This window comes from Palaemon carinicauda, chromosome 6, assembly GCF_036898095.1.
Source record: "Palaemon carinicauda isolate YSFRI2023 chromosome 6, ASM3689809v2, whole genome shotgun sequence".
Taxonomy (NCBI): Eukaryota; Metazoa; Arthropoda; class Malacostraca; order Decapoda; family Palaemonidae; genus Palaemon; species Palaemon carinicauda.
Genome location: NC_090730.1, coordinates 14,023,923 through 14,040,114, shown reverse-complemented (window position 1 = coordinate 14,040,114; position 16,192 = coordinate 14,023,923).

Below are 16,192 nucleotides of genomic sequence, written 5' to 3'. Positions count from 1 at the left end.
ATCTAGCACATATTCTTCCAGAAGGGGGGTTGATTGTTGGAAGAATTGCTGGAAGGTTGGGGGTGGTTGAGTCCAACTCCAGCCTAGACCCTTCTTGACGATGCTGTGTGCCCAGGGATCGAAGGTCCAACGATCCTGGAATTGGCGGAGTCTTCCTCCCACCGGAAGCACTTCATTGCTTCTGGTGTCCCGAGGGCTTGCTGCCTCGGCCGCTAGCTCCCTTTCCTCCTCTGCCTCTGGAGGGACGGCGAGATGCGTCTCTGCTTGCACCTCTGTTTGAGCCTCTACCTTTGGGACGAAAGGTAGTTGTCTGTTGCTCGAAAGCAGGGGTGAAGACCGGTGACTGTGACAACACCGGTTGGGTGACCAATTGAAAGGTCTGTTGTGGCTGAGCTGCCACTTGGGAGGTAGCGGGTCCCGGAAACTGACGTCTTTGTTGACGTTGCTGGGGTTTCTGTTTTTGGGATTTCCTCTTAGGTTGAGGTCCGTCGTCCTGAGAGGGTTTCCTTTTTCTTGACATGCCCCACTTGTGGAGAAGGTTCCTATTCTCCGTGGCGGCTTTGTCGGTGATTTCCTTCACAAGGTCAGAAGGAAAGAGGTGTTTGCCCCAGATGTTGGAGGAAATCAGCCTCCGGGGTTCGTGTTTCACAGTGGCACCTGCGAACACGAATTCACGACAGGCTCTCCGAGCCTTCATGAAGTGGTACAAGTCCTTCATCACGGTTGTCATGTGGGATTTGGAGAGTACCATGTAGTGGTCTGGTACTCTGGTGTCACAGGCCATAATCTCAAGTTGGACTTGGTGAGACATAGATGCTGCGAGCCTCTCCTTCGTATCTTGTTCCCGACGAAGGAGGTGATCGTTGAGCTTAGGGAGGTCTTCGTTAAACTGACGTCCGGCGACGTCAGGATCTAGCTTTCCCACGACGAAAGTGTGCTGGATATCCTTCCAGTGTCGAGCGTCAGGGGGAGTGACTATGGAGAAGGGTCTGCACTCCTCCAGTGCAGGGCAGGCTTTCCCCTCTTCCACAGCTTTAAGGCACGCAGTGAAGGCCTTTTCCAAGAATGGAAGAACCGCATTTTCAGGTGCGACATAAGTAGGGTGCTTCTTGCTCAGGGCCGGAAGCTTAGAGCAGGTAAAACCCCTACTCTTGAATGTGTTGGCTAGCATAGCCTGGGCCTTCGCGAGATCGAACACTATCTCTTCCTTCGGTTCGGTCTCTTCCTTAGAGGCAGGTTCAGAACGAAGTCGGACGTAACAGTCCGGGTAGGCCTCAAAGTTTGGGAAGAACTCCACGTCTTCCAAAGGGACCGTGCCGATCTTGTCGCTGATAAAGATCCTGCCGATCGCGATAACCATATGCTCAGCATACCTCCACGGGTTGGCATGTGAGCAAGCGGGGAGATCCTTAACCGAAATCCTCTTCGGTTCTCTGGATCCCATCATGGACCTGATGAACTCCTGATTCTCCTTTAACCTGTCGTCCATGACGGCTCTAATCAACCGGATCATTTCTTGAGTGGAAGAAGAGGGATCCGGGGTCGTGTAGGTAGACGGGATAGATACTTCCGTCGGTGTAGGAGTAGGAGCGGAGATGGAAGGAGGAGCGACCTCTTGCTCCGACTCGGCGTATTCCACCTGGTCTTCATCATCTTCAGCTCCTTGAGCCATAAGAGTCTTCTCTGTGTCTTCCGAGACGTCCGACATATGTTCGTCATCTTCAGAATCCAGGCGGCACTCGTGCATGGACTGAGCCATGACAACATCAGGTTCCACTGTAATTTGGACAGTGGGAATCACATCCTTGGGTACCACTGAATCAGGGGAGGCCTTAGGGAACAAGAGTGACCTCATTTCTTCAGTGGCCAAGTACGGTCCGGTGGCATTCTTCTGGAAGCCACGCACCCACTTGCGTAGCTTCTCCCGAGAAGTGTCCCTGACCTCCGCTGAGGGAGGGTTATGGAAGGCATCAACTAGTTGAGCCTGGCAGACCGTACAATTCAGTGGGTCCCAGAATTTCAGATCCCCTTTCTTGTTAGCACAAGGGGCGTGAGTCCTGCAAGCCGTATGCCCGTAGAAGTGCGGGCGTTTCACAGCGCAGAAGTCGAAGTCACACTTCATCTGTTCCTCCTGTGGAAGAAAGAGAAAATGAGTATGGGGGAGTCATAAGAATGGTTCTTAAGCTAAGTTAAGATTAATCATTAATATTAACTTAAAGAAAGGGTGTGATGCATAGAGATTGAAGTAGTAAAGAGAACATACTCCATGCATCTCGCCCGTCTGGCTACCGCAAGCATTATCCCTGGGTAATCCGAGATGGCCGAAGGCACAGGATAGTATTCCCTGAAATTCCACAGGGCAATGGAATTCCATGGAAAACCAAGGATAAGTTTGGGACTGAGATCATTCAGTCCCCAATTTGGGGAGCTAACAGGTCCCTTAGGGTAACTGCTTCCGGCAACCAGCCGCGCTAAGATGCACGCAGCATGCTGGAATATTGAAGAATGCAAAGGGACAGCATGATTACTAATAGAACAGTACCAAGGCACTGATCTAAAGAGTGTAAACAGGCTATCTGTTTGCAGTGTAGGGCTATCAGTATACAAGTGATAGCTAGGAGAAGGGGGTGCAAGTATCCTTGACGCCTCCGGGAGGTTACGGCAGACCTCCGGCACGCCGGAGGCCGCTCCAGCAGAGTTTCTGGCATTAGGACAGACAAAATGTAAGTCAAGAGTAAAGCCAGGGTGGCGGCCCCCGGCACAACGGCGGCACGCCGGCAGAGGAGCGGCGGCTCCGGCGGTCGGAGGATGCCGGATTGGTGACTGGGGTAAGGATGGTTATAGCTGAACCAGGTTGTCGGCAGTGAATGCCGGCACTCCGGTGGCCGACCGGCAGGCGGACGGTGAAGCTAGGAGGAAGGAGGAAGGCCGTCGGCGGGAGCCGGCGGCGGTCGACAGTCCCCCGGCAAGCGGAGGGGCTGGCGGCATGAGGGTAGGGGAGAGTCACCAAGGTAGGAGGCAGGTATCGCCGACAGTGGCGGCGGCAAGGGACCGGCACCCGGATAGAGAGAGAGACAGGGGGAGGGATGTAAGAAGTCCAGTCATGGAATCCAAACATCCCCCCCTGAGAGGGTGTACCCATGATAGAGGCAGGCTCTATCACCCAGGAGCTGGGGTCGCAGGGGACCGGGGGCTAGGGTAGCCCAAGGGAGGGCTAGGGGACACCCAAGAGGGGAGAGACCTCCACATGCAGAACGCATCCAGTGGCTAACCCCATAGGACACTATGAAGGGTATATGTACCAGAGCGGACTGCACAAGGAAGCTCAAGGTAGCCCTATCACTCCGCCCTAAGGAGGAGTTGTAGGACAGGGGACAGATGGGTATAGACTAACCTAAGTGTAGGCTAGGCTATACAAGAGATAGGTGGGGAGGGGAGAAGAGAAGAGTCTTCCAAGGAAGGGGTTCTGTACCAGAGCGGCCACTAGGGAAAGGGAGGACACTCCCTAACCTAAGATAAGGCCGCCAGGCTGAAACGGTGCATGGGTACAGTTTCAGTAGGGGACAGAGTAACCTTCCAAAACCTAACCTAGAACAGGGCTAGGAGCCCTGAACTAGGAAGGATAGAAGACATATCGCTATGGCAGGACGGTCATAGACTATCCTAGCCATAGAGGAAGGGCTAGCCTAACCTCACTCTCGGACGCAACCCTAAGGGGGGGTCATTCCCTTAGGGAGGACTGAGAGGCGATGAATACTCCATTAGACACTTGATCCCCTTACTCAGAAAGGAAATCAAGGCTAAACAGAGGGAGTGCCAAGGCAGGGGATGAAGGAAGCATATAGGGGTCCTACAAGGAGGTTAGGTTAGGAAGGGACACTAACTAACCTATCCCCTATATGGTCCCTGAAGGCGAAAAAACACTTGCATCACGGTCGAAAGTATTGTAAAATAATGCCACTATCTTCATAACTTAGCCTAGGATCACTAATAAAATCATGCATGAACACTTATATACAGGCGCTCTGGCCTGGGGGCTATAGAAGCCGACTGGTATGAGGTCAATCGATGACCGATAAAAAGCGTCGAAACACGATATAAAAGTTCCTAGCTATGAAGACTAAATAAACTAATGTATTCGATTAGTAAATAAGGCCGGAAGCGTTGTTGTGGCTAACTAAATAAGGCATGCATAACAACAACGACGCCATAAAATGGCGGGTCCGGTAGAGGCACAGCTCTGCCACAAAACAGCAATTATCTCGGAAAGTAATATTTACTTTACGGTCAGAGCTTAACTAAACAATACTGGAACCTTGTACTCAACTTTCCAGAAGAAGGCGAGGCTGAAGGTAGCGACATTACGTAGATGCAAAGCGATAAGTAAAGCACAGGGAAAATCCGTCTAAGTAGGGCGAGCTACTGAACAAAGGATAAAGACGGACGTGACGTCATTTAAGCAATGGCGCCCATTTGTTTACGTCTCGAGTATCAGTAGTAGCCACGAATGAGATTAGCTATGGAACGGCTCCTAGCTATTCTCAGCCCTTACACACCGAAGCATTAACTCTGTTCGGGGTGTAGATAGCTATGTGGCGCGTTAATACATGCGTCCCCTGTTGATATACGATCTCTTAAAAGGGAAACCTTTAGGATACTCGCTCCAGAAGTTAGAATTCTGTGATAACCTGTGGTTAAATTCTCTGGGAATATCTTAGTAGTTATTTACCCAAGGAAGCTACCAAAAAGGAACCCTCCATCAGGACGCCATGGCTTGAGCCCAAAAAACCTGTATATATAAAATGTTTATACAGTGATTTTAGTATAAAGTGTGATGCATACATTACGCTACCTTACATGCCAAATAATCGACAGCTCAAGAATTGTATCATGCTTTAAATTTACTGCATAGAACTTCATATGTAAGCGGTTAGTGGTGTTGCACTGTTGCCTTTTCTCTTAATTTTTATTATGTTTGTGTATTCATTGTTTATTAGTGTTTGTTATTTTAACTACTGTACAGTACTTTATGCAAAATGTATACTGTACTGTACAGTAATTCGGGTCTAGGTGTTTGAGAGAAGATGATGTCAATTATGCAAAACAGCCATTTTCGAGTGATACATTATTGTACCTTAGCTAATTAAGCTGTACTGTGTGATAGTACTGTACATTTATTACAGTAATATACACTACAGTATCATTGAGTGATGTTAGATAGGAACAACAGTGTTTTGTTGTTGATATATTGGTATTAGTGTACGGTGCAATACAAGTGTGGTGAGGAATTGTCATACCATGTACTATACATACATACATACTGTACTACACTTTTTATGAATATAAAGTTACTGAAGTGTGTTCTTATTGAAGTACAATGCTCATATTGCGATAGAAACCATATGAAAACAATACAGTGTGTTATCTAGTGTTAATCCAATGCGTAGGCAATGGGCAGTGAGTTAGTAGGTTAGGAGTTAACTCACCCTAGGGCATCAAGAATTCATGGATTCTTGATCTTCATCCCTGTCTCTGTTACTTAACCCCTACAAATAAGTAGGGATGATGGCAGTCAAGTCTCATGAAGATTGGAGGCTGCAGCCATGGACTGAAACCTCTATTTGTGGTGGGTTGTGGAGTCCATGAGTCCCCATTTCAGGCAGGAAGGGAATTCGGTCAAAGGCAGGTGTTATCCAAATGGACACGTTGAAAAATTCTTCCTACCTCATCTCGGGCAGGAGTTAGTTGTTTATCCACCTCTTGGTTGAAAGGCAAAAGGGCATCTCCTACTAGACTTCTCTCCTATTTCTTGCAGCCAACTTAACCGTGTTTCTTGAAGTTAATTAAGTGCCTGTCACGTTGGCACTTGGTGTGGGGCCCATGTCCTAGGATGGGGGAGAAGTGAGAACCTTTCGCCGTAATTGCTTGAGAGGAAAGTCCCCTGCTTCCTCGCAGTCGTCTTTTGTAGGCCAATCTAGGTGTGGCAAATCACGTCACGTCATATGATAGTTCTTGTGTTTTATTAGTCCCCTCTTCTAACATAATGGTGATGTCCCGGTGATGTCATTGTTACCAGCTTCTTTGCAAGGCTTCCTTTGGGCCAGTGATTCATCTAAAACAAAGCGTGGTAATTACTCACATGAGTGAGTCAACTTTCGCATTCTCTACACAAAGGATGTTTGGTCTACAAAACCTGCAAAATAACGGATTTTGAGCGAAGCGAAAAATCTATTTTTGGGTGAGATAGCCATGGCGTCCTGATGGAAGGTTCCTGTTTGGTAGCTTCCTTGGGTATAAGACTACTAAGATATTCCCAGAGAATTTAACCACAGGTTATCACAGAATTCTAACTTCTGGAGCGAGTATCTCAAAGGTTTCCCTTTAAGACATCGTAATACAACAGGGGACACGCATGTCTGAACGTGCCACATAGCTATCTTCACCCCGAACAGAGTTAATGCTTCGGTGTGTAAGGACTGAGAATAGCTGGGAGCCGTTCCACAGCTAATCTCACTCGTGGCTACTACTGATACTCGAGACGTAAACAAACGGACGCCATTGCTCTGATGACGTCACGCCCGTCTTCATCCTGAAGCCAGTTGCTGCCCATCACCATGATACAATTGTGTAGGGTGGGAACAAAACTGGACGAAGTAGTAGGGAGGGTCCATCAGGACGCCATGGCTATCTCACCCAAAAATAGATTTTTCGCTTCGCTCAAAATCCGTTTTTTGGGCTCAAGCCATGGCGTCCTGATGGAAGAGTACCAGAGAATCAATGTATCGTGGTAGATTTTCCCCCAGTGTTAAGTGCCTAGGCATTGACAAAACAGCAAAGTAATCTTAGGTAAAGAACCATAGGAACGAAGTATCCTGCCCCCCTTTGGTAGGAAGTTCCCATGGGCTATGCCGACGTCAAAGTGGTATTGAAGGGCTATTCATCCTGACAGAAGAACTTGAAGAACTTAGAGATGAAGCAGAATGTTTGATATTTGTATAGGAACATTCTGAATTAGACCAGTGGTGGTTGGGCACTGTGTATAGAGTTCATCTCTTGGTTATCAGAAGTAAGTATTCGTGTAGGAACCTTACTGAGACAGGGTGAATATAATTTAGGATTAGACATCTTAAATTCTTCATGACCATAAGAAGGAGGAATAAATAAAACTATGACAGTATGTATTTCATAGTAGGTAGGAGCTGAAAGAGACGCATAAGTAATAAAATAGAAATTTTATTTCACAATGCAGAAATTAAATAATTTACAGCAAAAGTAAAGTTCATTTACAGTAATAATAATGTACATAGAAATAAAGGCTTGCTCTTGAATCTGAAAAGGAATTTCAGGATTAGTAGGTACTCGTTCTCGAGGAACGCAAGTCTTTAAACAACACATCATGCTCAAGGCATGCGGCACTTGTGTGACACTATGACATTTCACCTGGGATAAGAACAGTTATAAAAGCACTAAGTGTTTTTAGACATCACTATGAATCGCTCGAGGGTCAACATAGGCACCCGAAGAGTTAGAGTCCCAAGTAACTCACTGTTCTACGCAGAGTTAGGTGCAGGTTTCATAACACTACCTGCGGCTACCACAAAATGTTTGACTTCGTGCACTTGTTTCGCATAATGTTTAAAGAAAACGCGCGAGGACTTCCAGCCCGTAAAGTTTTTAAGGCTTTCAAAGTCCATGCTCTGAAAGAAGTTCAGAGAAGATGCCACTTTTCTAGGATCATGACCAGCGGGTGTACTGTTCGGATCCGCTCTGCGAATGAAGTAGGTGATTTTCGCTCTTAATTGTTTCAGTGACAGGTCGCTGCCCGATGTTTCTCCTTTGAAGAGTTGGCCTCCACCAAAGTTCGAAGTTCTGCGAAGATAGACCTTGAGACTCTCTACTGGACATAGAGAGACATCCTCCTTCAGGGGGCATATTCTCCAAGGGCCCCATCTTTTGGTGGGTAATTCGTTTTTAGCGAGAAACGTCGGATCAGGGGAGAGGGTCACTTCTCCTGAATCGGTAAACAGGATGTGTCCCTCTTCTCTTGATAATGCCACTATTTCGCTGACTCGGGCTCCCGAAGCGAGAGCAAATAAAAATATAACTTTCTGAGTCAGATCCTTGAGGGGGCATGAATCGTTGTCCAAGTTGGAGGCGAAATGGAGTACCTTGTCTAGTGACCAGGAGATCGGTTTCGGAGGGGGTGCTGGGCGTAGGCGAGCACATGCTTTTGGTAATTTGTTAAAGATGTCGTTGGACAGATCAATTTGGAAAGCATATAGAATTGGTCTAGCCAAGGCCGATTTGCAGGTTGAAATCGTATTGGCTGCTAATCCTTGTCCATGAAGGTGAATGAAGAAGGACATACAGAAATCAATGGTGATTTCTTTAGGATTTTTTGCCTTGACAAAGGAGACCCATTTCCTCCAGGATGATTCATATTGCCGTCTCGTGGATTCGGTCTTGTATTCCTCTAGGAAGTCTAGACTTTTCTTCGAGATCCCAAACCTCTTCTTTGCGGCAAGGGAGAGAAAATCATGAGATGAAGGTCCTTGATTTTCGATGATGAAGCGAAGACAGTCGACTTCTGTACTTGTTGAGAGAGAACTGGGCCCGGGAGAGGGATCAGCTTGGGCTGCAGCTCCAGGACCAGGGGGGTACCAGTTGCTCCGGGGCCACTTGGGAGCCACTAGGGCCGCTGTCCCTTTGAAGGTTCTCAGTTTGGAGAGGACTTTCAACAGAAGGTTGGTGGGAGGGAACAGGTATATCTTGGACCACCTGTTCCAGTCCAGTGACATGGCGTCCACCGCTTCTGCTTTGGGGTCCTCGTACGGGGCTACGTACAGAGGAAGTTGATTGTTGTCGCTCGTTGCAAAGAGATCTATCTGAAGTTCTGGGACTTGGTGAGAGATGAAGGAGAACGATCTTGCGTCTAGAGACCATTCCGACTCTATCGGGTTTGTCCGAGATAGAGCATCCGCTGTCACATTGCGGAATCCTTGTAGGTGAACTGCAGACAGGTGCCACTTCTTCTTCTCCGCCAGACGGAAGATTGGGAGAAGCACCTGATTTATCTGGGGCGATCTTGAGCCTTGGCGATTGAGACAACGAACTACCACCGAGTTGTCTAGGGTTAGACGGATGTGGATCGAGGGCGGCGGGGATAACTTCTTCAGAGTTAGAAGGACCGCCATGGCCTCCAAGATGTTTATGTGGAACGTCTTGAATAGTGGAGACCAGGTCCCTTGAGCCTGTTTCAGGTGGGAGTGACCTCCCCAGCCTTCCAGTGAGGCATCCGTGTGGATGTTGAGTGATGGAGGAGGGTGTTGGAGAGGAATGGACCTTTTCAGGGCCTTTGCTTCCGACCACGGCTTTAGGAGGCGTCGAAGTCTGTTTGGAAGCCGTCTCTTGAGGTCTCTTCGAGCGATGGATGCCGAGCGTCTCCAGACTCCCGCGGCATCCTTTAGCTGTGCACGAAGCACTGGGTTTGTCACTGAGGCGAATTGTAGAGAGCCTAGAACTCGTTCCTGCTGTCGTCTTGAAATGCGTTTGGATTTCAGTAGTCGCTTGACAGACCCTGCTATTTCCTTCCTTTTCTTCTGGGGGATGGAAAGGCGGTGTGACTGAAGATTCCAGTGGATTCCCAACCACTGAAACTTCTGAGCTGGAGAGAGGCGAGATTTCTTCTCGTTGATCTTGAATCCCAGGTGTTCTAGGTACTGGGTAACTTCGTTGCAAGACTTTGCACACTCTTCGGGCGATGGAGCCCAGACTAGCCAATCGTCGAGGTAGGCCATCACCTGGACGTTTCTTAGGCGGAGCTGTTGTACTATGGCATCCGCCAGTTTTGTGAAGATCCGAGGGGCCACATTGAGGCCGAATGGCATGGCCCGGAAGGCGTAGCTTTTCCTTTGGAGTCGAAATCCTAGGTAGGAGGAAGCGTGATGGTTCATTGGAATGTGCCAATAGGCATCCGCCAGGTCTATAGAGACCGTGTAGGAACCTTGAGGCAGAAGGGTCCTTATTTGTTGAAGCGTCAGCATCTTGAATTTGTTGTTCTCTATGAACTTGTTGAGGGGGGATAAGTCCAGAATGACTCTGAGTTTGTCTGAGTCCTTCTTGGGAACGCAAAACAGTCTCCCTTGGAACCTGGTGGACTTTACCTTCCTTATCACCTTCTTGTTCAAGAGGTCTAGAACATATTCTTCCAGAAGGGGGGTCGAATGCTGGAAGAACCGCTGGAAGATTGGGGGTGGTTGCGTCCAACTCCAGCCTAGACCGTTCTTGATGATGCTGTGTGCCCAGGGATCGAAGGTCCAACGATCCTGGAATTGGCGGAGTCTTCCTCCCACCAGAAGCACTTCATTGCTTCTGGTGTCCCGAGGACTTGTTGCCTCGGCCGCTAGCTCCCTTTCCTCCTCTACCTCTGGAGGGACGACGAGATGCGTCTCTGCTTGCACCCCTGAACGAGCCTCTACCTTTGGCATGAAAGGTAGTGGATGGTTGCTCAAAGGCAGGGGTGAAGACCGGTGACTGTGACAACACCGGTTGGGGGACCAATTGAAAGGTCTGTTGTGGTTGGGCAACCACTTGGGAGGTAGCGGGTCCCGGAAACTGACGTCGTTGCTGACGTTGCTGGGGTTTTGGCTTTTGAGATTTCCTCTTAGGCTGAGGTCCATCGTCCTGAGAGGGTTTCCTTTTTCTGGACATGCCCCACTTGTGGAGAAGGTTCCTATTCTCCGTGGCGGCTCTGTCAGTTATTTCTTTGACAAGGTCAGAAGGAAACAGGTGCTTTCCCCAGATGTTGGAGGAAATCAGCCTCCGGGGTTCGTGTTTCACGGTGGCACCGGCAAACACGAATTCACGACAGGCTCTTCGAGCCTTTATGAAGTGGTACAAGTCCTTCATTACTGTCAGTAAGTGGGATTTGGCTAGTACCATGTAGTGATCTGGTACTCTAGTGTCACAGGCCATCACTTCCAGTTGGACTTGATGAGAAAGAGATGCCGCAAGCCTCTCCTTCGTGTCTTGTTCCCGGCGAAGGAGGTGATCGTTGAGCTTAGGGAGGTCTTCATTAAACTGACGTCCGGCGACGTCAGGATCGAGCCTTCCCACGACGAAAGTATGCTGAACATCTTTCCAGTGTCGAGCGTCAGGGGGGGTCACGATGGAGAAGGGTCTGCACTCCTCCAGTGCAGGGCAGGGTTTCCCTTCTTCCGCCGCTTTAAGGCATGCAGCTAAGGCCTTTTCCAAGAAAGGAAGAACCGCAGTGTCAGGTGCAACGTACGTAGGATGCTTCTTGCTCAAAGCCGGAAGCTTAGAGCAGGTAAAGCCCCTACTCTTAAATGCGGAGGCTAGCATAGCCTGGGCCTTTGTGAGATCGAACACTATCTCTTCTTTAGGTTCGGTCTCTTCCTTCGAGGCAGGTTCGGAACGAAGCCGGACGTAACAGTCCGGGTAGGCCTCAAAGCTTGGGAAGAACTCCACATCTTCCAACGGGACCGTGCCGATCTTGTCACTAACGAAGATCCTGCCGGTCGCAATAACCATATGCTCTGCATACCTCCACGGGTTGGCATGAGAGCAAGCGGGGAGATCCTTGACCGAAATCTTCTTCGGTTCTCTGGATCCAATCATCGACCTGATGGACTCCTGGTTCTCCTTCAGCCTGTCGTCCATGACGGCTCTAATCAGCCGGATCAGTTCTTGGGTAGAAGAAGAAGGATCCGGAGTCGAGGAGGTAGACGGAATGGACATTTCCGTCGGTGTAGGAGTAGGAGGAGGGATGGACGAGGGAGCAGCTCCAAGCTCCGACTCGGTGTACTCCACCTTGTCTTCGTCCTCTTCGGCTCCTTGAGCCATAAGCGTCTTCTCCGTGTCTTCCGAGACGTCTGAGATCTGTTCATCATCCTCGGAATCTAAACGACACTCGTGCATGGACTGAGCCATGACCACATCAGGTTCCACCGTAATTTGGACAGTGGGGATCGCATCTTTTGGTACCACTGAGTCAGGGGAGGCCTTAGGGAACAACAGGGACCTCAGTTCTTCGGTGGCCAGGTACGGTCCAGTAGCATTTTTCTGAAAGCCACGCACCCTCTTGCGCAACTTTTCACGAGAAATGTCTCTAACCTCCGCTGAGGGAGGGTTATGGAAGGCCTCAACTAGGTGGGCCTGGCAGACCGTACAATCCAGTGGATTCCAAAACTTCAAATCCCCTTTCTTGTCTGCACAAGGGGCGTGAGTCCTGCAAGCCGTATGCCCGTAAAACTGCGGGCGTTTCACAGCGCAGAAGGCGAAGTCACACTTCATCTGCTCCTCCTGTGGAAGAAAGAGAAAATGAGTATGGGGGAGTCATAAGAATGACTCTTAAACTAAGTTAATATTAATCATTAATTTTAACTTAAAGAAGGTGTGATGCATAGAGAATGAAAACAGTAAAGGAGAACATGCTCCATGCATCTCGCCCGGCTGGTTACCACAAGCTTGGTCCCTGGATAATCCAAATGACCGAGATCATTGGATATAGTTTCCTAGAATTCCCAGTATTTTGGAACTCCATGGAAAACCAAGGACAAGATTGGGATCGAATTCATTCGGTTCCCAGTTAAGAGCCAGAAGGCCTCATTAAAGGGTAACTGCTTCTGGCAACCAGCCGCGCTAAGATGCACATAGCATGCTGGAATTAGAAGAATGCAAAGAGACAGCATGATCACTAATAGAGCAGTACTAGGTACTGATCTTAATAGCAGAAGCAGCTTATCTGTTGCGATATAGGGCTATCCTAGTCTTATGATAGCTACAGTAAGGGGGTGCAAGTATTCTTGACGCCTCCGGGGCATCCGGCAAGCCGCCGGCATGCCGGAGCTCGCTCCAGCATAGATTCTGGCATTAGAACAGACAATATTCAAAAGTCAGTTAAATACCAGGATGGCGGCCGCCGGCACAACGGCGGCACGCCGGCAGGAAGCGGCGGCTCCGGCAGTCGGAGGATGCCAGGATGGTGACTGGGATAAGGATGGTAAGGCAGTATCGGGTTGCCGGCAGTATATGCCGGCACTCCGGTGATCGACCGGCAAGCGGACGATTAGATAGGAGTAGGAGAGCCGCCGGTAGTAGCCGGCGGCAGCCGGCAGTCCCTCGGTACACGGGGGGCTGGCGGCAAGGGTAGGGAAGTCACCAAGTAGGAGGCAGGTATTGCCGACAGTAGAGGCGGCAAGAGACCGGCACCCGGATAGATAGAGAGACAGGGGGAGGGGGGAAAGGGATGCAGGAAGTACCGTCAGGGTTCCAGACATCCCTCCCCCTCCCTGAGGGGGTGTACCCATGATAGAGGCAGGCTCTAACATCCATAAGCAGGGGTCACTAGGGACCGGGAGCTAGGTAGCCCAAGGGAGGGCTAGGGAACACCCAAGAGGGGGGGGGGGGAGACTCCCATATGCAGAACTATACTAGTAACTAACCTTATAGGACACTATGAAGGTATATGTACCAGAGTGGACTGCACAAGGAAGCTCGGGTAGCCCTACTCTTCCACCCTAAGGAGGAGTTGTAGGACAGGGGACAGATGAGTATAAACTAACCTAAGCATAGGCTAGGCTATACAAGAGATAGGTGGGGAGGGAGAAGAGAGAAGTCTTCCCAGGAAGGGTTTCTGTACCAGAGCGGCCACTAAGGGAAGGGAGGACACTCCCTAACCTAAGATCAGGCTGATCAGCTAAAACGGTGCAAGAGTACAGTTTCAGCATGGAACAGAGAAACCTTCCTAACCCGACCTAGAACAGGGCTAAAAGTCCTGAACTAGGCAAGGAAGAAGACATATCGCTATCGCAGGAAAGTCATAGACTATCCTAGCCATAGAGGTAGGCTAGCCTAACCTCACTCTCAGACGCAGCCCTAAAGGGGGTTCATTCCTTTAGGGAGGACAGAGAGGCGATATATACTCTATTAGACAATTAATCCCTTTACTCAGAAAAGGGATCAAGGCTAAATAGAGGGAATGCCAAGGCAGGGGATGAAGGAAGCATATAGGGGTCCTAATATTAGGTTAGGCTAGAAAGAATCACTGACTAGCCTATCCCCTATATGGTCCCTGAAGGCGAAAACATTTGCATCACTTGTCAAAAGTATTGTAAAATAATAATGCCACTATCTTCATAACTTAGTCTAGGATCACTAATAAATCATGCATGAACACTTGTATGTAGGCTCCTGGCCTGGGGGCTATAGTAGCCGACTGGTATGAGGTCAATCGATGACCGATAAAAAGCGTCTAAACACGATATAAAAGTTCCTAGCTATGAAGACTAAATAAACTAATGTATTCGATTAGTATATAATGCCGGAAGCGTTGTTGTGGCTAACTAAATAAGACATGCATAACAACGACGACGCCATAAAATGGCGGGTCCGGTAGAGGCACAGCTCTGCCACAAAACATCAATTATTTCGCAAAATAATATTTACTTTACGGCCAGAGCTTAATTAAACAATACTGGAACCTTGTACTCAACTTTCCAGAAGAAGGCGAGGCTGAAGGTAACGACATAGCGAAGATGCAAAGCGATAAAGATAACATAGGGAAAATCCGTCTAAGTAGGGCAGCTACTAAACAAAGGATGAAGACGGGCGTGACGTCATCAGAGCAATGGCGTCCGTTTGTTTACGTCTCGAGTATCAGTAGTAGCCACGAGTGAGATTAGCTGTGGAACGGCTCCCAGCTATTCTCAGTCCTTACACACCGAAGCATTAACTCTGTTCGGGGTGAAGATAGCTATGTGGCACGTTCAGACATGCGTGTCCCCTGTTGTATTACGATGTCTTAAAGGGAAACCTTTGAGATACTCGCTCCAGAAGTTAGAATTCTGTGATAACCTGTGGTTAAATTCTCTGGGAATATCTTAGTAGTCTTATACCCAAGGAAGCTACCAAACAGGAACCTTCCATCAGGACGCCATGGCTTGAGCCCAAAAATGCATTTTGTGCAAACAATACCCATCAACTCTCTCTCTCTCTCTCTCTCTCTCTCTCTCTCTCTCTCTCTCTCTCTCTCTCTCTCTCTCTCTCTCTCTCTCTCTTTATTCAATAACTCTTTACAAAATCAATTAATTTCATTTGTCTCTATCGTTTGATTAATGAACAAAACTCATTAAGTAACTAATCACATACATTTATTAACTTATTCTATGTGAAATTCTCTCCTGACATCTCAGCACCATTCATCATGCTGGACAGGCAAGCCAGGTATCTACTATGCTGGGCAGCATTCATCATGCTGGACAGGCAAGCCAGGTATCTACTATGCTGGGCAGCATTCATCATGCTGGACAGGCAAGCCAGGTATCTACTATGCTGGGCAGCATTCATCATGCTGGACAGGCAAGCCAGGTATCTACTATGCTGGGCAGCATTCATCATGCTGGACTGGTAAGCCAGGTATCTATTATGCTGGGCAGCATTCATCATGCTGGACAGGCAAGCCAGGTATCTATTATGCTGGGCAGCATTCATCATGCTGGACAGGCAAGCCAGGTATCTACTATGCTGGGCAGCATTCATCATGCTGGACAGGCAAGCCAGGTATCTATTATGCTGGGCAGCATTCATCATGCTGGACAGGCAAGCCAGGTATCTATTATGCTGGGCAGCATTCATCATGCTGGACAGGCAAGCCAGGTATCTATTATGCTGGGCAGCATTCATCATGCTGGACAGGCAAGCCAGGTATCTATTATGCTGGGCAGCATTCATCATGCTGGACTGGTAAGCCAGGTATCTATTATGCTGGGCAGCATTCATCATGCTGGACAGGTAAGCCAGGTATCTATTATGGTGGGCAGCATTCATCATGCTGGACAGGCAAGCCAGGTATCTATTATGCTGGGCAGCATTCATCATGCTGGACTGGTAAGCCAGGTATCCATTATGGTGGGCAGCATTCATCATGCTGGACAGGCGAGCCAAGGTATCCATTATGATGGGAAGCATCCATGGTGCTGAACAGGCAAACCAGGTATCCATTATGCTTGGCAGCATTCATCATGCTGGACAGGCAAGCCAGGTATCCATTATGGTGGGCAGCATTCATCATGCTGGACAGGTGAGCCAACGTATCCATTATTATGGGAAGCATCCATGATGCTGAACAGGCAAACCAGGTGTCCATTATACTGGGCAGCATCCATCATGCTGC